Here is a 24267-nt window from a genome sequence, read left to right as displayed (position 1 = left end):
CTGACGAGAGAAAGAGACAAACTACAAAGGAACATTTATAAAACGTAATGCTTTTGTGTGTGGAAAGGCTCACTGGAGGAAGCAGACTGAGGGCAGACTTCTTGCCCAAAAAGACCCCAAGAGGCACCTGGATGACCCCTTGGTTAAGCGTCCACCTGGGATCTAGGCTCCTGGGATCGAGTCCCACCTCCGGCTCCATTCTGAGTGCAGAGCCTGCTTAAGATTCTCTCTCCCTCTCCTCCTCTCTCTTCCCCGCCCCCACTCAGGCTCTCTCTGTCTCTCAAAAAAAAAGACACTTGATGTCAGGGAACAAAGTCTGATCATGCTTCTCCCCTACCTTCTTACTCAGCTTGTTTTTCAAGGTACATCTAGTCCTTCCTCTTGCGCCCTGAACGTTGTATGTGTTTCTCTGTTTTTAAACTGATAGTTCAACTATTTAGGAACTCACCGTGAAAAATACTGTTTTATAGCCATGAAAAATATTTAAGGCTAATAGAGTAATCGGCCCTTTCTGGGCAAAGAATATTCTAAGTGCTGTTTGTCACTGGAGCTCTGTGCACACCTTCATTTCAGTGCACTTTGGGGAACAGTCACTTCTTCTCATAACTGATGCCCACGCCAGCCTGTGAATGCCTCGCAGGCAGCCACCCTATTCCTGTTCTTTCTACCATTAGTGCCAAAAACACATATAGCCAATACTCAGTAAACATGAGTGGAATGCAACTGGAGATGAGCACTTAAAATGGGGTAGTCTAAATTGAGATGTATTGGAAGGCAAAAATATGCACCAGATTTGGAAGGTGTACTAAAAATATATATCCATACTTTTTTTTTTTTTTTAATTTTTTTTTTCAACGTTTTTTATTTTTATTTTTGGGACAGAGAGAGACAGAGCATGAACAGGGGAGGGGCAGAGAGAGAGGGAGACAAAGAATCGGAAACAGGCTCCAGGCTCCGAGCCATCAGCCCAGAGCCTGATGCGGGGCTCGAACTCACAGACCGCGAGATCGTGACCTGGCTGAAGTCGGAGGCTTAACCGACTGCGCCACCCAGGCGCCCCAATCCATACATTTTTATGTTGATTATATGTTGAAATGATATTTCAGATTTATGGAGTTAAATAAAATTTGTTTTTTTTTTTAAATTTTTTTTTTAACGTTTTATTTCTTTTTGAGACAGAGAGAGACAGAGCATGAACGGGGGAGGGGCAGAGAGAGAGGGAGACACAGAATCGGAAGCAGGCTCCAGGCTCTGAGCCATCAGCCCAGGGCCCGACGCAGGGCTCGAACTCACGGACCGCGAGATCGTGACCTGAGCTGAAATCGGGTGCTTAACCGACTGAGCCACCCAGGTGCCCCTAAAATTTGTTTTTAAGATTCATTTCATCAGGGCACCTAGGTGGCTCAATTGGTTAAGCGCTCAACTTCAGCTCAGGTCGTGGATCTCACAGTCCCTGAGTTCGAGCCCCGCGTCAAGTTCTGTGCTGACAGGTCAGAGCCTGGAGCCTGCTTCTGATTCTGTGTCTCCCTCCCTCCCTCTCTCTCTCTCTCTCTCTCTCTCTCTCTGCCCCTCCCCCTCCCCCGCTCACGCTCTGTCTCTCTCTCAAAAACATAAACTTTTAAAAAAGTTAAAATAATTTCATCTATTTACTTTCATTTTTTTAATGTAGCTACTAGAAAATTTAAACTTATATATGTGGTTCCTGTTATATTTCTATTGAACAGCACTACTGTTTATCCCCTTAATGCACCTTAATATAGTCCTCCCCCCCCCCCACACACACACACACACATACAGGCACACACAGAAAACAGTTAATGGCTGTCTTTTCATGTACTTGGGAAATAAAGTATAACAATAAGCCCCAGATGGGCAAAGAACATGTCTATTTGTTAAACAGCCTAGCACTGCTCCTTGAACATAAGGCAGTAGATAAATAATTGTGAAATGAATAAAAGAGGCTATAAAAGTCAACCACAATTTTAATAATATATAACTTTTATCGAGCACTGATTATAAACCAGGAACTATATTCTGCATGATCTCATTTAATCTACATGATGAATTTAATGAGGCAGGTTCTTCTACGCTTCTTATTTAAAAAAAAAAAATTAAGTTTATTTATTCATTTCAAGAGAGACAGAGCGAGAGGGGGAGGGGCACAGAGAGAATCCCACGCTGTCTGTGCGGAGCCCGATGCGGGCTTGAACTCATGAAACACGAGATCATGACATGAGTTAAAACCAAGAGTCGGATGCTTAACTGACTAAGCCACCCAGGCGCCCTGTACTATTCTTATTTTAAAGAGGAGAAAACACAGACACAGAATTATAACAGAATCTCTAGTATACTTTGCAATGTGACAAGAAATGAAACAATTCCATTGAGATGGTCTATACGGGAGGTTTACACAACTTGAAGTAAAAAATACTGAATGCCTTCCATCACATGGTATTATACTGGGTGCTGTGACATCAGGAGGAATCACAGGTTAATACAAGCAAAATATAAACAAGGTATAGGCTAAATCCTATTACAAATAAATCCCACTACAATTATCCCATATCCTACCAAAATATTAACAAGCTTGACTAATGGCTAATAATCCAGCCACACCAAATTCTTGTTGGATTTAGACAATACCTTGGAATTCACTGTAAAAACTAGCGTTCATCTGACACTTTACAATGTTGTTCATGCACAGAATCTTGTAATCCTTGCAACACCCCTGATAGATAGTTATTATTAGAGGGTGGGTGGGATCTTACAAGTACTTAGACGCATTATCTGATCCGGGGATGTCCCTTATCAGGCTTTAATTTATATTCTGTGCTTGCTTTATGGCTACTGTCCAGGATTGGGGTGGGGAGGGAGGAGGGGTGGGAGTTTTAGGCAGGCCACCTACAAAATTAGTTTTGGGTTCCAGATTCCTATCATCTTTAGAAATAACGGCCTTGGGCCGAGTGAGGCAGGAAGAAAGTGTAATTAAAACTTCCAAAGAGGCTTAAAGAGGCAAGTTCCAACAACTTCTCACTTTTGGCAGGGGGCAAAAAAGCACTCGAATTTAAAATAAGTCTTCATATAGAATCACTTAACTAGCGTCAGTAGGAACTAAGTCATCCTTATTGAGCCCCTTTTGGAAAACCTACTTATTAGGGCTCAAATCTTGGTCCACCTTGAAAAAAATGGAGCAAGATTCAGTACACGCTAAATGGTCAACTTAATTTTTAATGGGTAAATGACACGGCGAGAATAGTTCAGGTACTTGCAAATGCTAAATGTCTGGGTATGTCTTCGTCGGCTTTTGAACAGTTTCAAAGAGCAGACGTGAGGATTCATTAGCTCTTCGCACATATGAACCTGCTCCAAAGGCAGCCAAGAGAGTTGCCTAGCAACAGTGCATTTTGTATCTCCCATCAGCCCCAAAGATGCTGCAGCAGCGGCAGCTAGGTCAAGCCTCTCATTAGCAACCTGACAAAGGGTTTCTATCTCCCGTTTTACAAAATTATTTTTATTTCCAGGTGAAGCTCAAATATCAATGTATTACTCCTACTGACAACATACTCCCTTTCCTCTCTTTCTCCTCCTTACCAAGCCCCATTTCAACAGCTAGGTTTTAATGAACCTAGCAGAGTACCTGTAACAAAGGCAGGGAAATCCAACAGAATCCATACGCTTATTCACATACTGTGACAGTTCCACACCTTTTCGGCAACCAAGTAAGGAAGTTTTAGAAGAAAGAAGGAAAAACAAAGACGCTGAAATCAAATCACGGGAAGAGGAAAGAGGACGTCAAAACTGAAGAAAAAAAATTACCCAAATTATTTGCAATGCCCTTGGTTTCTTATCTCTTTTCCCTTCCATAAAAGCTGATCTCAACCTTATAGCAAGATAGCAAAAAGCGAGAAAATTCCGGAGTGGTAATTCCAGAGTGGATTGACAGTTTATAATGAATGTAATCCATTGGAAAGGCATGCTGGTTCCCAATTTATTTATTTATTTATTTTTTGGCTCCCAATTTAATAACGGTGTTATAAAGCCTCACCTCAGGTCAATAGCTATTCATTCCCTTCTGAAAATATTTCTTAAAATATTTACCACTCAGCATGGTTGCCATGCAGAACTAAAATATATACTCACATAATCTTCCTTATATACACTCAGAGATCCTTAAAAGAAAATAAACAAAATAAGCAGACTTCTCATTTCATGAATTTTCAAGTGCTTAATCCAGATTTTGACATAAACCACACGCACCCTTGGTCTCTGAGCTTTCGTGCGATCATCAATTTCCCTAAGGAAAAGATTACAGAATGTGTGTGACATGTTACGAAAGATAAAGTGTGATACTAACAGACCCAGATTAAGAAGGGTGTAATGAGGAACATTTAAAGGCAATCATCATCACACCAAGTCAAAATAAGTAAATGTTTTAAGTGATCTGAAAGGAACAATGTGATTTTTTTTTTCCCCGAGGCCCCTCCCTCTTTTTTAAATGTACAAACAGCAAAGAATGGATCCTTAGGAGGATTTCCCAGAAGGGTGTCATTTACCACTAAAATATTTCATTCCAGCAGTTGAAAGACCATAAAAGGGTGAATGTCCTCCAGAGCCCCTAATAACGGTAATAGATCTTGTGTTACTATTCACAAGTGACCTCTCAGTCAGGCGATTTAATTTTTCCCCCTGCAGTATGGTTGGCTTCACACACAGTGTAATAACAGTTTTTGCACAACAAGACAATTCATCCGATTAGAAGGACTGTATTAAGTCTTTCGTGAACAGCATGTGTCACACAGCTTCAGCGAGGGTTTGATTTAAGACAACCTAATATATGCATGCATGGTTCTTCATTTTTCCACTGGTTTAAAAAAGATTCCTGGACTTTCTTCAGCAATTTTGCAGACCATTGCCTGAATCCTCCCCGGCTTCAAAGAATAACTAAGAACTCATCAAATGCTCACGGAGCACTTTAAAACAGGTACCGACATTTTTTTCATCAGGCAACAGAAATGTACGTAAGGCTCCTCGTTCCTCCGTGGGTTACATGAAATTCCACTCATGTCTCAAAGGAGGGAGACATGAAAAGGGACAGAATGGGCATAACTGGTTACTGCAATTACTTGTATGCATCACAACATTGCAGCAATTCACCATTAATTATGAAGACAATCTGACATTACCGAGAGAAGCGTCAGATAAAGTGAACTCAAGGCCCTCCCTTTGGAAACCTCCGCAAAGCACAAAAAAATTAATAAAAACTGGAAACCAAAGCAAAAGGTGTGAAATGAACCCACCATCTGACAAGCCCTACTTCAAGAAACGGTTTGGCATCGTGCAAAGCCCACAGAAGCCTAAACCTAAGGCATCTGTCTACATATTTCTTACTGCCTTGCTGAGGAGATTAAGAAGGTTGAATCCAGAATCTCTGCAGGGAAAGGCTATCCAGCCAGGGCACTGGATTCAGGAGCACCTGGCTCCCAGGATCCAAGCAGACCGGGTGTGGCCACTCACCACTGGCAAAATCCAAAGAGACCAGTGGTGGGGGAATGAGAAAGGAATTTATTTCAGTGAGGCCAACACAGGGAAGACTTAAGTCTCAAAGGCAATCTCCAAAGTGCTGAAAACGACTTCCAGGTTTGTAGAAGGAAAATGGGGGGCGGTGGTCAGCGGGTACGGGCGGGTGGGGGGTGAAGGTTAGGTCAATCACTGTCTTGGGGTCAATCAGGGATGGGGTCTTGATGGCTCAGGGCAGTCCTTATTGCTTGAGGGGGTAATTTCAGTTCCTATCGGGGAATGTTTTGCCAGCAGCGGCCTTTCCCCGAGTGAAGAGGTCAGCTGGAAAGAAGAACTTAATAAATTAGAAAGGTTGAGGTCAACATGGAGGTAGCTGAAGTCCTCTTTCCCAGTGACAGTTGGAGGACTTCTCAGGGGTTCCCTTGACTGACTCCCTTTAGTCGATGCTGCTGGGCGTGGCTTCGTCCCCCCCTTCCATCCCCGGACGTGAGCCAGCCCCTCGGAGGAGCAGGGTCAGAACTTGGCTACAGGACTAAGCGTGTCTTTACAGCTCACATGCCCCCAAGGGACTCTCCTGCGGCTCCGTGGCAAGAAGCCTAAACCTGCAAGATTAAGTTCTCTTTAGACTTGATTCAGGTGAGAGGCTCTCTTCCGGTTTGATTGTCCCCCCCGAGCTGTAGGAATCCGGGTTCTTTCCAAAGTGTGCACAGCCCCTAAATAAACCTGTAGGACGAGATGAGACAAGCCCACCGCTGCTCCCCTGCCCGCGCCACCCACACTCTGTCCACAGGAAAGGCGCACACACCTTTTGCTCCGGCAAATTCTAGGCACGCAGGCCAGTCCCCACATTTCCCACACTCTCCCTTTTCGCTTCCGGGATCACAACAGCTGGCTGGCCCATCCCTCTCTGTTCGAGTTTAGATTCGGGGGCCAGTCACCGTAGACATCTGCCCGCCCCAACTGCAAGCCGCCCACGTAGTTGGATGGGAGTGTCACGGGGCTCCAGGCAGAGAGGGCTGGCAGTCGTAGGACCCAGCACTCCAGCAACTTGCTGCAAGAATCCCCCCCTCTTCTCTTCACCTATCCTGTCCCATCCTAACTTCCAGATCCCTCAGCCGGAGTGAGGCATTAAAACCTGTGGTAGCCCTTGGACACCTAAGTTTATTCCTGCTGCGCTCCAAATTCTCCAGGGTGTCCGGTCTCAAAATCCATTTTGGTATTTCAAGGTCCCCACCAGAGCTTCTAACATCCTGTCCATATACCTTTATCTCCTCTATATCTGATTACCCCAATACTTTAAATAAACTCTCACCTCCCGCCTGACCGCACGGCTCTCAGGATCTGGTTTCCAAATACGTGCCCAGTATCCACTCTGGAAAGTTTCCCGCACCCTGTACCTCCCAGATTAATACGGTACTGTTTGCAGTCTTCTCCCCTCCCATGACCTGCCACACATTTGCGTCTCTCTGCCTAGAATGCCTTCCCTCTCCCCTGCATCAGGGAAACCTGTGGTCCTCTGCAGATACGTCCCAGGGACACTTACATACCTCCACAATGACAATTACCATCCTGCACTGAACAGCAAATTTTAATACCCCTGTCAACACACTAAGCTCTATGATTTCTGAAAACAAAGACTGTATGCTTTCACCTTAGTATTACCAGAACCTGCCATAGAGGAGGTTTGTGCATGCGCTCTCTCTCTCGCTCTCTCTCTATATATATATGGCGAGGGGTGGGGGAAGGATGATGAAACGAATGTCTTGAAAATGCTGAATCAAATGAGACCTAATAAAAATGAGGTATCTACAGTATTTCAAGCTGAATGAGAATTCCATGATAATTCCACTTAACACAGATCAAGATGCACCATTAAAAACTGAATACAATTTGACAACTAAATACACCTAAGTGGAGGAAAATGCCACCAGTATAATTATCACTAATAACAATTCAGACTACTGGTGACAATGAACGTAGGAAAGAGTGGATTAGAGAAAAATGTTAAAGAAACAAAATTCGATTACTTTCATGTACATACTGTAACAAACTAATTAGCCAAGAGTTGCCAAGTATCAGTCCCTGCTGATATGTCTTAATGAATAGATAATGTGATCATTTTAAATTGGCACATCCATTGTACTAATGCAAATGAGCAAGCCCAAACTGTCGAAAAACAATAGCTTCAAAATCAGCTTATGTTTTAACTCAGCCTGTATCTAATTACCCTGAACCCTAAATTAATAGGATTTCATTTAATAAGATGGCATTGTAATCTAACCTAACCTAAATTCTATCCCTGGACCCCACACTGTTCCTTTTATTAGTCTGGATAACACATGAAAATATTGGAAACGCGGGTTTTTTTCGGGTTCTACTAGTATGGGTACATACACCTAATGTATTTTTGTGTTAATTCAATCAGGCAACAAAGCAGCTATCGGAGCCCAGGAACTGTCCAAGGTCATGAGGAGGCAAGAAAAAGTAAGACCATTTCCCTTAAGGAATTCCTTTTGGAATTCTAAATCTAATCGTAATCTATTCAAAATTTCCTTTGAACGCCGCTGACACTCAACATAACTATAGGACACTTAAACATGCTCATCTGTGCTTACTCATATTCATTCATCTTTAGCCCTGTTTAACTCTCTGATATGATAAATTCAGGTTACATATATTTTTATAAGCTCATTTTCTCCAGATGTGTGGAGGTGGTGGGGGGGGGGAGGTTGGGAGTTAGAAATGCAGATGGTCTCAAATGCAGATGTAATCCCACTACCACAAAAATGCTACTGAACAAGGATAACAGGACACAAGGTCTCTGAAAGTACAATCAACACGCTAAAGCCTGACCTACAGAAATCATCCCAAGTCACTCCTTAACTACCTGTCTGGCTCCCCTGAGTTTGTAACCATGTCTACTCATTTGAAATAAACGGACTTAGGAATGCCCAGTTGCATTCCATAACTGTCCTGACAACTTGCCAAGGAGTCTATTATGCTATCTATCATGAAAAGCTCAAAACTGTCACTGGTGGGGTAGAAGTCCAGTGTGCCAGGGGTGCCTGGGTGGCTCAGTTGGTTAACCATCCGACTTTGGCTCAGGTCATGATCTCGCGGTTCAGTTCGTGGGTTTGAGCCCCGCATTGGGCTCTGTGCTGACAGCTCAGAGCCTGAAGCCTGCTTCGGATTCTGTGTCTCCCTTTCTCTCTGCCGCTCCTCCACTGCCTCCCTCCCTCTCTCTCCCTCTCTCTCTCAAAAATAAGCATTAAAAATGAAAAAAAAAAAAAAAAAGAACTACAATGTGCTGTAAAGACAAAGGGACAGAATAAGGCTCAAGCCTGGTAAGGGAAGTAACACACCTGTCCTACTTTAAGAATTCTAGAATAGGGGCGCCTGGGTGGCTCAGTCGGTTAAGCGGCCGACTTCGGCTCAGGTCATGATGTCGCGGTCCGTGAGTTCAAGCCCTGCGTCGGGCTCTGTGCTGACAGCTCAGAGTCTGGAGCCTGTTTCAGATTCTGTGTCTCCCTCTCTCTGACCCTCCCCTGTTCATGCTCTGTCTCTCCCTGTCTGAAAAATAAACATTAAAAAAAAAAAAAAGAATTCTAGAATAAACCTTTCCCACCAAATCCACCAAATCCTGGCCCATCCATTCAAATACAGCTATCAGACAGTAGCTACAATTGTAACTAAGTGTCAGTGACTTTCTTTCACTCCCCAAAAACAAAAAATCACTTCTGAAATACAAGATACATATTTTTTGATGCTTTTATTTTATTTTTGAGAGAGAAAGAGAGAGCAGGTGCACAAGAGTGGGAGGGGCAGATATAGAGGGAAACATAGAATCCAAAGCAGGCTCCAGGCTATGAGCTGTCGGCACAGAGCCTGATGCAGAACTCGAACCCATGAACTGTGATATCATGACCTGAGCTGAGGTTGGACGCTTAACCAACTGAGCCACACAGGCACCCCTGAAATATAAGATATATTACTGCTAGGGAATCTATGGTTCACAAAATAAAAACTACTCCAACACCTTCAGAAATGTATTTATTTCACTGTTTGACCAACAAAGATACTCAAGGAGGATGATATAAATGTCATATATAAAAAGTAGTGCTTTATGGGGGTGCCTGGGTGGTTCAGTTGGTTAAGCGTCCGACTTCGGCTCAGGTCATGATCTCACGGTTCGTGGTTTGAGCCCAGCATTGGGCTCTGTACTGACAGCTCAGAGCCTGGAGCCTGCTTGGGATTCTGTCTCCCTCTTTCTCTCCCCCTCCCCACTAGTATTCTATCTGTCTGTCTCTCTCTCTCTCCCTCTCTCTCTCAAAAATAAAAATCAACATTAATAAAAGAAAGTAGTCCTTTGTATGTAATAAAAACAGGCAACATATGCTTCTTCTAGGTCATTTCAAAGATACTCTTTTTTTAACTTGTATTTGTCCTGCAAGACTTAGCTTATGAATCACCTACTTCAGGCAATCTTCCTATTATGACTTAGCTGCCCCTTTCAGGGCTCCTACAACACCCTGTGCTTCCCCACATTATACCATTATACCCACAGAGCGTATTGATTATATGTTGCTACCTTCCATATGCAGTGTCTCTCTCTCTCTCTCTCAATAATGGTCTTTGTAGCCCAAGTTCCAACTACAATGTGTGTCCCACCTGAATGTGAGACAGGAAACCATCAAAACCCTAGAGGAGAAAGCAGGAAAAAAACCTCTCTGACCTCAGCCGCAGCAATTTCTTACTCGACACATCTCCAAAGGCAAGGGAATTAAAAGCAAAAAATGAACTATTGGGACCTCATCAACATAAAAAGCTTCTGCACTGCAAAGGAAACAAGCAACAAAACTAAAAGGCAACCGATGGAATGGGAAAAGCTATTTGCAAATGACATATTGGATAAAGGGCTAGGATCCAAAAATCTATAAAGAACTCACCAAACTCCCCACCCGAAAAACAAATAATCCAGTGAAGAAATGGGTAGAAGACATGAATAGACACTTTTCTAAAGAAGACATCCAGACAGCTAACAGACACATGAAAAGATGCTCAACATCACTCCTCATCAGGAAAGTACAAATCAAAACCACACTCAGATATCATCTCACGCTGGTCAGAGTGGCTAAAATGAACAAATCAGAAGACTATAGACGCTGGAGAGGATGTGGAGAAACGGGAACCCTCTTGCACTGTTGGTGGGAATGCAAACTGGTGCAGCTGCTCTGGAAAACAGTGTGGAGGTTCCTCAAAATATTAAAAATAGATATATATACCCTATGACCCAGCAATAGCCCTGCTAGGGATTTACCCAAGGGATACACGAGTGCTGATGCATAGGGGTGCTTGTACCCCAATGTTTATAGCAGCACTTTCAGCAATAACCAAATTATGGAAAGAGCCTAGGTGTCCATCAACTGACAAATAGATAAAGAAGATGTGGTTTATATATACAATGGAATACTACTTGGCAATGAGAAAGAATGAAATCTGGCCATTTGTAGCAACATGGATGGACTGGAGAGTGTTATGCTAAGTGAAATAAGTCATACAGAGAAAGACAGATACCATATGTTTCCACTCTTATGTGGATCCTCAGAAATTTAACAAAGACCATGGGGGAGGGGAAGGGGGGATAAAAAAAAAAGTTACAGAGAGGGAAGGAGGCAAACCATAAGAGACTCTTAAATACAGAGAACAAACTGAGGGTTGATGGGGGTGGGGGAGAGGGAAAAGTGGGTGATGGGCATTGAGGAGGGCACCTGTTGAGACAAGCACTGGGCGTTGTTTGGAAACCAATTTGACAATAAATTATATTTAAAAAAATAATAATAAAATAAAATGTGTGTCCCAAAGAAGTCTTCCAAGAGTATTTACTGAATAACTGATTCTGTCATCTTTCAAGATCCTGAATTAACGATGTATCTTACTGGGGCACCTGGTGGCTCAGTTGGTTAAATGTTCAACTCTGATCTCAGCTCAGGTCTTGATCTCAGGGTCATGAGTACGAGCCCCACATTGGGCTCCACACTGGGTATGGAGCCTACATAACAAAAAACAAACAAACAAACAAAAAATATATGTGTGTGTGTGTGTGTGTGTGTGTGTGTGTGTGTGTATACACACACATATATATGTATATATATGTATGTATGTATATGTGTATATATATGCATACACATATATCTTATCAAATAATTTAAATGTTTCAAACCTAACCAATGTATAATTTTCTTCAAATTCATAAACATTTTTCAAAATAAAAGAACAACCTAATTTTGTTCACTAATATTCCTGACTTTGATTAGATTTCAGAATCTCCCAGTTATGATCAAAAGTACATAAAAGCACTAACCCCAATTGCAACCATGCTTGCTGATTTGCTGATTCACTGGAATATTCTCACTCTCTCCTCCGATAGGAGCTTTCAGGAGTTAGGACTGTGCATAGGTGTTCCATTTAGGTATAAATATCCGGCTAAATGCGATTTACCTATTTATGGAAGGGCCAATGGAAGCTAGAATAGAGACAAAAATAATCACACTAGACTGAAGATCTGGCAAGATTTCAAACAAAGGTTGAGGTTCTTATCTTAGCATTTAATCCTCTCTACAGCTGAGTAGGCCAATCTTAAAAATGTAAAGTTAGGGGCACTTGGGTGGCTCAGTTGGTTGGGCGTCCAACTTCAGCTCAGGTCATGATCTCATGGTTTGTGAGTTCGAGCCCTAGGTTAGGCTCTGTGCTGACAGAGCCTGCTTTGGATTCTGTGTCTCCCTCTCTCTCTGCCCCTCCCCACTCATGCTCTGTATCTCTCTCCTTCAGATATAAACAAACATTAAAAACATTAAACAAAAAATACGAAGTTAATAAACCTTGTTTACTTTTTTTCTTAACATTATTTATTTATTTTTGAGAGAGAGAGAGATCAAGAGAGTGAGTGGGGGAGGGGCAGAGAGAGAGGGAGAGAGACAACGTCAAGCAGGCTCCATGCTGTCAGCAGAGAGCCCGATGCAGGGCTCGAACTCACAAACCATGAGATCATGACCTGAGCTGAAACCAAGAGTCAGACAATTAACCAACTGAGCCACCCAGGCGCCTCAACCTTGTTTAACTCTTTCAAAAAAAATTTTAGTAGTTTGAGTAAAAGTTGTATAGAGACAGTATAAAACACCAGGTAACAGCACAGACTCTGGAACTATATGTACTGGGTTCAAATCCTGACTTCGCCAATTACTAGCTGTGTGATTTGGGGGAAATTAATCAAACTCTGTGCCTCAGTTCCTAAACAGTGGTGGTGGCAAATTCACAGAGCTGTTGGTAAGTTATTTAATATAGGCAAATTAAGTGATTAAAATAATGATTGCCATATAAGAAGTATACATAAATGTTAGCTATTTTCATTAGCTATTACTTTGAGAAGATAGTTTACCTTCTAATGAGTAGATGATATTTAAAACTATTTATTTAGCACTGCAATACTAAGAATAGAAGAATTCATTCCATAGTATCAGCCAGGCTATCAAAAGGTCTAGGACTGATTTATTCAGCAGAACTCAGACTTCAATCAAGTTGGCAAATGGGACAAGCACTTCACTTTTGGACCTTGGGCACTAGACAGGAAATTGATTAATTGAATACCTTTCTGCAGTGAATCTATGGTAATGAATCAGAACCCATACACCAATTAAAGGTAATTAACGGAAAAAACAAAACTAAAGGTCTTGCAATCATAAGGTCATTAAATTTCAATCAAGGATAAATATTTATAATGTGAATTCCACATCTAAAGCATCATACCAGAAGCCACTGTCTGCTATAACTATAAAACTTTGCCAAAACACAGTTTCTGTATATTTCTAGTATTGTGAGTTATAGTTTCTATGCTGCTTATAAATTATATCTTTCCCATAGACTGCCATTTTTTTTAATTTATTGGGTTTTTAAAAAGAAAATCAACTGGTTTTGTTCATTGATGTTGTATCTATCCACTGTTTTAAACTCTCCTATCCATTCTAAAAGCAGCAGCTTTTTTTTTGTCCTTCAAAGCTTTCATTTATTTTTTTTCAATATATGAAATTTATTATCAAATTGGTTTCCAAACAACGCCCAGTGCTCATCCCAAAAGGTGCCCTCCTCAATACCCATCACCCACCCTCCCTTCCCTCCCACCCCCCATCAACCCTCAGTTTGTTCTCAGTTTTTAAGAGTCTCTTATGCTTTGGCTCTCTCCCACTCTATCCTCTAAAAGCAGCAGCTTTAAGTATAACCTCTTGCATTTTCTAAGGAGCATTGGCTTCTTCCTTTATAGTACATACGTAAGTTTTCTTTCTTTTTCTTGAATGAACAATGAGCAGAATCTCCAGAAAAATAGTAAAACTAACATCAGACATATTTCTCTGATTCTTAACCTAGATGAAACAGCTTCTAAATGAAATCTGACTTGGAATTCTACCTAGGTCAGTATAAAATACCCTCTGTCCTGTGTGAGAATTTTTACCTTGGATTCTGTATTATCTACTTGGATGATAATTTTCTAGCTTCTTAATGATCTACCCGGCTTTTAATTTTCACCATTTATTTTCCTTTTTAAAAAAAATTTTTTTTAAGTAAGCTCCACACCCAGTGTGAAATCCAACGTGGGACTTGAACTCATGACCGTGAGATCAAGAGTTGGACACTTAACCAGTTGAGCAACCCAGGTGCCCTTCTACCATCTATTTTCAACTTGTGTCACTGTTTCAAGGTTTGTCTCTTAGAGTCTATGAATCTCTCTTTTGATAAGGTAATTTAATTGGCTCAATGATAACTGGTGTATTTGGAATTCTGTTGTGTGACTTAGAAATTATAAATCACTAATTGATACCAATAAGAGCTTAAGTACATATTTCAAATTATTTTTCTACTAACATCAAGAACTATTCGGTTCCCCCCAAAAACCACCCTTAGCACATTCTCAACTCTTCACACTATCACATTCCCACTTTCAGCCCTTACCACGTTTTAAAGCTCAGACTTTAGTTCCAGGTAGTTATTTTTTCATACTCTACATAATTATTCTAAATTAGCCATAAGGCTTACTGGATATTTTGATCACCATTCAACATTTCTTCTCTGTGCTTTTCCCGGATTCATGTTCAGTTTTGCTAGAGCATGTCCTTGAGGGGTTTTCTCCCCACCCCCTAATAAAATCAGTAAGTCAGTAAGCAAGAAATGTTCTTGAATTCTTACACATCTGAAAAAAGTCTTTATTACCATCAGTAATAAAAGGTAGAATAAGGGGGGGGGGGGGGGGGGCGCCTGGGTGACTCAGTCGGTTAAGCACCGGACTCTTGGTTTCAGCTTAGGTCATGATCTTGCAGTTTCGTGAGTTTGAGCCCCGCATCAGGCTGTGCACTCATGGTGTGGAGCCTGCTTGGGATTCTCTCTCTTTCTCTGCCCCTCCCCTACTCAACACTGTCTCTGTCTCTCTCAAAATAAATAAACTTGGAAAAAAAAAAGAAAAAGGTAGATGAAGAAGGACAAATAATCCAGGTGCAGAGTGACTTTCCCCAAGAAACTGGAAGGTGATATTCCCAGTTTGTTGGGTATTCCAACACCCAGTGTGCTGCTGGTAAGAAATTGAAGATCAGTCTTACTAGGTTTTTCTTTCCCCCCATTCTGCTCTAAAAATCTCTTATGACTTTCTCTTTATCCTTTAAATTCTGGGGACAAATTTAGGTATTGATCTATTCTTACATATGCTGCTTGGCTTTCAGAAGGTCCTAACAATCTATATCCTTGTGTCTTTTTTTGTTTGTTTGTTTTTTAAGCTCAGGAAATAGTGTTTTGTCACGTTTTAAGTTTCTCCCCTTCATTTTCTGTTCCCTCCAACAAGAATTTCAATAGAAAGATGTTAGAGCTCCCAAAATCGACCCTCAATGTCTTAACTTTTTTCTTTTCTATTTTGGGCTCTATATTCTGAAATGTTTACTTGAATATTCTGTAAATCACTAATCCTGTCTCCATTTATGTACTGTGGCAATCACATTTTTAATTTCTAAAAATCTCTTGTCATTGAATTTCTTCTTTGTCACAGCAGTATTTTTGTATAGAATAGCTTTACAACACCTCGTAAGACTTCGATCGTTTTTGCATGATCTTCTGCTCCCTGAGTTCTCTTTCTTCTGGAAACAGATTCTTTGGTCAGTTATGCTATTAAATTTTCTCAAAGTCTGATGAGCCTTTATTTTCCATTTATATATATATTTATATTCATATATATATTTATATTCATATATATATTTATATTCATATATATATATATATGAATATAAATATATATATATATATAAATCAATGCTAAGTTGCTTGTAGGGAACTTGCATGGGTTGCTGCCATAGATGTAAAGCAATGTTTCCTTAAATAAGACTCTCCTCTTATTTGAAGGGTTGACTCCGGAAGAGCTAAAGAATGAATGGTAGGGGGTGTCTGGGTGGCTCAGTCAGTTAAGCAGCCAACTCTTGGTTTCAGCTTGTGATCTCACAGTGCGTGAGTTCAAGCCCCTGCATCGGGCTCTGTGCTGACAGCACGGAGTCTGCTTGGGATTCTCTCACTCTCTCCATCTCTCTGCCCCTCCCCTGCTTGTGTGCTTGCTCTCTCTCTCTCTCTCTCTCTCTCTCTCTCAAAATAAGCAAGTAAGCAAGTAAATAAATAAAGTGGGGGCAGGGGGTGGAGAATGAATGGTAGAGGATGTCAACTGGAAACTTCACTTTAAGAGTGGCCATGAAACAAGTCGGCGGGAGGCCAATCCCACCTTCTCCCTTCCCAATCCATTCATTAAAATGAGAATTTTTTATTCTGGCAATAGTGGGCTTTGGTGAGTTTTCCCCTTGAGGAGAATTCCTCATGACTGTTTTGAAATTCAAAGGTGCCCCAAAATCTGATCCTCCTCTGAGTCCTTCACCGACACTTAGGCCATCTCAAGCAGGTAGTTCCCTTAGGGGGGTTTCGCAGGGAGAAAGAACTACTCTCATCCAGTATTTAACTGGGAGCAGAAAGAGTCCACTACGCCAAATGCAGTACAGGGCCCCAACCTCATCAGACTCCAACCTCCCTCCTCGCTGAGCCTCAGAGCTCACATATGACAAGTGTTTTTGCTTCACTATATTAGAACTGGTGACTATCGCCTTGAAACTGAACAGAAAATCCCAAACAATCCCTTCAGTGAGAATCTTAAGCGGTTTACAATCTATAGACTCCTCAAAAGAAATTCTCCCCAATATGAACACTTAGGGAAAGCAAGAAATTGATATAGAACTCCTTGCTGAGTAAAAATTCTAGGCTTGGTGGGGAAAAAAAACAAAAACCAGAAAGATTTCAAAGGGTTCAAATGCCAGTTAAAAAACATGTTTATTCCACAGATATCGAAGTGGGGTTTATAAAGAAAAAATAAGCATATTAGCACAGCATGGAATAGATACCTGACCTTGGATTTTGGTCTGTGTTTCTCTTTGTCTAATTGTTTCATGTTGACAGGCTCAGCCCAATTTTGCTCCGGGCGTAATCGATGCTATGGCTACAAGGGAATAGTAGTACCGCACTTCTTATCTGTAAAGCTCTTTATTAAAAGTATTGTACATTCCAGCTTCTTTTTGCTGATGTGAAGAACACAGAAAGCAGACTGACTTCAGGGGGTAGCAATTCATAGAACTCGGTGACAATAGAACAGAGTGCAAAGTGTCCAAAGACTCTTTGTGCAAGTTCTTTTATGGAATATATTTTCTCCTTTTCTCACAGCAGTAACTTACAGACCATTAAATTTCACACATTTCCTATTCATTTTCCATGTTAAAATATGGCTTATGACCCAGAGTAGAACTATCACAGGATTCTGCCCTGAAAGTCAGCTTTTTTACTGTTTGATAATGTGGGACTTTTAAAAGACCAGCAAGTCATGGGCCATGAACCTGGCCACGTAAGTGATTTCAAATGGCTCAAAAGTGTATACACTTATACACATGGAAAAAATTAAGCCCTGAACACATTACAAAGGAGAAGATTAAATTATCGAAGAGTGCCAACTGTTCCCATTAAACAAGACCTTTAACTAGGCTTAACAACCAAAATGTGAAAATAAAATAAAATTAAGTAAATAAATAAATACCCAGCTCTAGCTATCTCCACTTCAAAACAAGAGAAAAGTAAAGCAAGCACAAGGGCTCGGGAGAGGCAGGGAGTTTCACAAAACGTCATCTGTTGAGCTCCTCGATGAAGGTAGGTTTTAAGGAAGGGATGTAGAGTTTTCTCAAGCCAAGGTTCATAAACATTTCCTTTTTTGGCATATTCTATCAGCCAGAAAGAAGATGATAGACTTTACACGTAGTATTTAGAGTTATTCCATTGAAGTTGAGACACTAAGCTAGAAGATTGCATTCTAAACCATCTTGGCCATGGTTCATTCTACACCATCTAAAAACTATTAATCTTTGTGGCTCATGTTCTTTTTTTTAAATTTTTTTTTTTAACGTTTTATTTATTTTTGAGACAGAGGGAGACAGAGCATGAGCAGGGGAGGGGCAGAGAGAGAGGGAGACACAGAATCGGAAGCAGGCTCCAGGCTCTGAGCCGTCAGCCCAGAGCCCGACGCGGGGCTTGAACCCACGGACCGCGAGATCGTGACCTGAGCTGAAGTCAGCCACTTAACCGACTGAGCCACCCAGGTGCCCCTGTGGCTCATGTTCAATTCAGATTCCTATGTCATCTTGCCATAAACTCTTTATATACACAGAAACACAGGAAGAGGGGTGCCTGGCTAAGCGGCTGACTGTGGCTCAGGTCATGATCTCACAGTTCGTGAGTTGGAGCCTCACGTCAGGGTCTGTGCTGACAGCTCAGAGCCTGCTTCAGATTCTGTGTCTCCCTCTCTGTCCCTCCCTCGCTCATGCTCTCTCTCTCAAAAATAAACAAGCATTAAAAAAAAAAAAAAAAAAAAAAGGAAACATAGGAAGAAAACACATTTTCTCAAGTTGTAAAACTACTAAGTAGCACCTGGGTGGCTCAGTCGACTTCAGCTCAGGTCATGATCTCACAGTTGGTGAGTTCGAGTCCCACATCAGGTGAGCTCTAGTCCCACTTTGGGTGAGCCCTGCTTCTCTCTTTCTCTCTCCCTCTCTGCCCTCACTCACTTGTGTCCTCTCTAAAATTAAATTATATTAAATTAAATTAAATTAATTTAAATTAAATTCAACCACTAACAGTAGCCTTGATTTCCAAAAGAGACTATAATCTTTTGTCAGGTGTCCTCCCTCCATATATTTAGAAGATCTACTGTGAAGGACCTAATAATTCCATTAAGACTTTTGTAGAATCATACTGCTATGTGGGAAAATAGCTTCCTCTAACACCTCTATCAACATCAGATGGAGAATCTCCATTCCATCAACTGTAGAGAGCTATAATATCTAATATAATAATTACATCTTATATATTTAATATATATTAATATAATTACATAATCTAGTATGTTACATATATAGTACAAGAAAATATAGCAAATATTATAATAAGTAGCTAATAATATAGTTAATATAATATAGCTAAGCTAATAGGAAAGATTTTAAGAGTTGAATAGCAGCCTTTTCTTCTCAGGGGACAAAGGGGTCAGAAAAACATCTTAGGGGGTTGGTTGGGGGAGTCCCAGGTAAACATACGGCATTTACCTGAAGCCGCCTTGTTGATTTATTAACCTCTTCTTAAGGAAGTTCTATCAGTCTGAGACACTGCCAAACTGTCCATAGTCATGTTATACACAGGCTGGCCAATCATTGGCTAAGGGTTCAAAATATGATTTGATATTGCCCTTTTTAAAAGCTGTAATGATCAGGGGCAGCTGGGTGGCCCAGTCAATTGAGTATCTGACTATTGACTTTGGCTCAGGTCAATACTCATGGGATCAAGCCCCACGACTTAGCATGGAGCGTGCTTAAGATTCTCTTTCACCCAGACAAATATCATATGACTTCACTCATATGAGGACTTTAAGAGACAAAACAGATGAACACAAGGAAAGGGAAACAAAAATAATATAAAAACAAGGAGGGGGACAGAGCAGAAGAAACTCAAATATGGAGGACAAACAGAGGGTTACTGGAGGGGTTGTGGGGGGGGGGGTGGACTCAGTGGATAAGGGGCATTAAGGAATCTACTCCTGAAATCATTGTTGCACTAGATGCTAATTAATTTGGATGTAAATTTTAAAAAAATAAAATTAAAAAATAAGTAAGTAAAAATAAATAAAATTTATTATACAAAGAAAAAAAAAAGATTCTCTTTCTCCCTGTGTCCCTCTCCCCCTGCTCATACTCTCACTGTCTCTCTAAAAAATAAATAAAAATAAATAAAAATAAAAGCTGTAAAGCTCAGAAAATGTCCTCATTTAGGCCTACAGTCTACATCATCCCTTAATTAACTCAGTCAAGTCCGTTTTTAACATTCACTACCAATGATTTCACACCAGATGAAACCAGGTCCTGAACAAACCAGAGGGGTAGTGAATAGCTCGGTGAAGAGGAAAGAATAAGGCCAACTGGACATTACTGTACATGAGCCATGAAGCCATGTGCTTTAATGCTCATTCAGGCATCCCTCAAGGCAGCCTGAATGACTTATATCAAAACGTATGAAAATAACATTACTCAGTAGCAGACAGGCAGGAGCTATTATATAAACATAACCAAAAAGCACACAAATCTATCATATCAAATTTTTTCTATTTCCAGAAAAAACACTAATTTAAGAAATAGATGGCACTCTCATTTATTATAAGCATAGGCCATGATACAAAAACCTCTCTCTTAACTAAATTGATGCATTTAAAACCTTCAAGACTTCCACGGGAATTTACACAGGATGCTCATTCTCGGATATCTCCCCAGAACATTCCCTCCGAGAAGGTAAAAGACACTTAACTTTTACCAAGTGCTGCCTGACCTGAGCTTGTGTCTTCTGCACATTAAATCTCACGAGTAAGAGATATTTCTCTGGGTAAGAAAACTGTTAGGATTAGTAACTACTGACAGCACTTCTAGATGTGGGGGTGGGGGAGGGGGAAGAGTTGCCTATTTTTTTCAAGTGTCGATCTATTGTTGTGTCTTTGGGTAACTATTTTAACATCGTCATCTGCATCTATTTAACTCTAAAATAGTACTGACAGAGCCAACTTCCCTTCAGACCACTTAACTCCACTAGTCTTCCATGGCCCTAAAGCTATAAATCCCAATGGAAAATGCATACCCCAGGGGAACCAGGTGAGAGACAAGGATGAAAACTCACTGAGGAGGAAGAGGCATCAAAACGCATGATTAGTAAGAAGTAACATCCTCACTTTTTTCAAAAAGCCCATTTTCTGTGTGGGGATGGGGTAAATGGGTGATGGGCGTTAAGGAGGGCACTTTTTGGGATGAGCGCTGGGTGTCATATGTAAGAGATGAATCACTGGGTTCTACTCCTGAAGCCAAGACTACACGGTATGTCGACTAACTTGAATTTAAATTAAAATCATCATGATCGTCATGTGTTAACTAAATGAATATTACTCACAAACCAAGATAGGTACTTACATGAGGCATAAGGCATGCAATGTCTGCTTAATAAATGTCTGATGGGGGCGCCTGGGTGGCTCAGTCGGTTAAGCGTCCGACTTCGGCTCAGGTCATGATCTCGCGGTCCGTGAGTTTGAGCCCCACGTCGGGTTCTGTGCTGACAGCTCAGAGCCTGGAGCCCGTTTCAGATTCTGTGTCTCCCTCTCCCTCTGACCCTCCCCCGCTCATGCTCTGTCTCTCTCTGTCTCAAAAATAAATAAACGTTAAAAAAAAAAAATTAAAAAAATAAATAAATAAATGTCTGATGCATGCAAAAGCAAAAGCCCGTTTTCTTAGCGTTATGAACACTCACATCACATTACTAGTTGATACTGACTTGTACTACCGTTCACGGGCACTAAAAATAACTTCAGTTGATACTTTATAATGATAATAACAAGCATACCAAAACATACTTCATCACGTTCAAGCTTTTCAAATGCTTTCTCTCGCAAGAGCTTACAGTAGGATTCTTTCAATCAATTAAGATGTCACACAAAGTCGATCTTTAGCAAGCATACTGCACCTCAACAAATTCTACCACAGTGGTTAAGTGACCACCAAAACAGAGGTGAAAGACAGCCTCGAAATTCCTGCTCTTACCTACCTATTTACTTAGCTTCCCCTTAGTAGTAGTCTCAGACTTTTCTGTAGTATAAACTGCCCCATGAATTTGAGCCAATGACTGCTTAAACATAATATAGCTTCTTCCTCTACGGTGAGAACAGATAAACAACACATAAAAATTCACAAGCTTCATGCAGCCTTGTCAACTCAGTGAACGAAAGAGAAACAACCCACCAATAACGGATTACAATCATAACTCGTTTCGACTGAGTCTATTCCAAATATCTGCTCACAATTAGAAAACTTGCTCTTTCCAAATATTCGGTCCTCTCTTTTTGGCTCCTTTACCCGTAACCCGAGTCCCGTGAAAGGATATGAAATGGTCACTTCAAAAGGAGAAGTGAGGAAACACAACACTATCTCCTAGTTCAAGGATGCTCCTTTTCACAAAAACTCCACTTCTAAGTTCTTATTAATGACACTGCCTTTGCTTATGCATGCAGCTGAGGAACTATTTAAGCATTGCACCCTACTATTCATCGTAACGGCACAATTACACTCGTTGTTTCTCACTTCTTTCCAAACTACCCAAGAGATCGTCAACAGAAGTGGAACATACCAACTTCGATTTAGACCACTGCTTCTTAAACGTTTATTGAAAAAGATAAACAAACCTGATGGTCACGTTAGTACTTCCCCACCTTTTCTACTTTGTGGCACACATGAAAAATCAGGCTTATAAGGAGTGTGGGGTAAATACCTGAAACCCCAGGTGGTCAGAGGCTACCAGCCAAGCCAGCACCCTGAGCCTAGACTACTACATGGCCGCCCGAGAGCTCAGAGGGGTGAGGACCTTGACATACCTGAAACGCCCTCACACCAGTTCAGAGCTCCCACAACACGGGCTGAGACGTTCACCGATACATTTTTGGCCTATTTAGCATATCCCCACTTTCATTGCCAGGAAACGGATTTTCTTTTGGGGGATCATCCCACCCTCAATCCACATGATCACGGTGGCATTCAGGATTGACCCTTCACCCACTTCCATTCTACTTAGGATGGCCAATTAAAGTGCCCCATTATCCTGCCACAATGGTTGATTCAGTATGGGCACACGACCCAATGAGGTCAATCCAAACACCTCTACGTCTCTCTTCCTTTTGGGCTATGAATATAAGGTTATAAGGCTTCGGGCTTCCAGCCAATTCACAGAGGAAACAAAGAAACTCTACCGTGGATATACTGTCTAGGTCATGCTTTTTCTAAATTCTGGAGCTAATAAAAACCATTTAAGACAGACGTGTCGCCATTACTTATAACCAAAAATATCACCCTAGAATTTCAAAGAGCCAAGCATTTCCTGAAAATCAACACAGAATTTGATGTAATATACGTTTTACATCAGTGGCATACGCAGGTCAGGTAACCTACCACAGGACTTCTTTAGATAATCTCCAGGCATTATCTGCGCATTAACTATTATAAAGATATTATCTTACAAGGTGTCAGCACTGAAACAAAACATCTATTAGAAGCACAATCACTGCAGCATGTAAAGGGAGAAATAAAGTAGGAAGCAAATTGAAATGATTCACATTATGCATACAATGCATACACCAGGACACAAAGGTACTTTGAGAACATCACAAATCCACTTGGAAAAATCAGACCACAAGAGGTCTAGTCCGAAGGAAAACTTTTTATAGATAGATCAATGGTTCCTCACTTGACTAAAAAGAATGAGCATAACAAGCTGGGAATAAAAAGAATCCAAATACATTCACTTCGTATCTTAATCACTTTTATCCTGTCTCTATCAACTGAATTTTTTTCCTGTAGGAACACACATTTTCCATAAAGAGATGAACTTTTTCTCCACCATGTTTAAAAAGAAGCATCAGCACAGATACTAATAAGCAGAATAATAAAAATACCTATATGGTTAGGAAGCCTTTCCCTTCAAAGGAAATTAATTCTTGAGAGTCTATCCAATGGGAAAAAGTTAGATTACTTTACCAAGGATAAGGTTAGTTACAAAAGGTGGACGGGGGGTGGGGGGAGTCTTATTAATGTCTAAGACTAGACAATGCTGCTGAAACAAAACATCTATTAGAAGCACAATCACTGCAGCATGTAAAGGGAGAAATAAAGTAGGAAGCAAATTGAAATGATTCACATTATGCATACAATGTGAATGTATGCATTCCAAGATCTGTGCAGATAGGAAGAATCCCACCATGTTGATCATTATCATAGATAGCAAGGACTATTTTTTAGCTTATTAAGGGACTGAATCAAGACAGAATCAAATTGCCAGAAGTCAAAAAGAGATCGATGCCTACTGCATAGGTACCTTTATCCTAAATTGATTAATCTGCATCCACTTTAAAAGATCAATATTAGAACTAAGGGATATTCATCTGGGAACAGGCCGCAAGAGTTAACAAAAGTGTTGCAGATTAGCCAATCTACCAAAAAAACAATAATACCACAATAGCATCACGTGTAGATTTCAGTGTCAAGTGTGTTTTCATGAAGGAAACGCGTGCATCGTTAA

The 24267-nt window shown here is 40.9% G+C and overlaps 1 protein-coding gene across 4 annotated transcripts in view; it reads right to left on the bottom strand.

The window, feature by feature from the left end:
* The window catches only part of FOCAD (focadhesin), a 322952-nt gene that overhangs the window by 190492 nt on the left and 108193 nt on the right, over window positions 1–24267 (bottom strand). The window lies entirely within an intron of this gene.

This window comes from Panthera leo, chromosome D4, assembly GCF_018350215.1.
Source record: "Panthera leo isolate Ple1 chromosome D4, P.leo_Ple1_pat1.1, whole genome shotgun sequence".
Lineage (NCBI taxonomy): Eukaryota > Metazoa > Chordata > Mammalia > Carnivora > Felidae > Panthera > Panthera leo.
The sequence above is the reverse complement of the archived record's forward strand: the minus strand, read 5'-3'. Positions and strand labels throughout refer to the sequence as shown.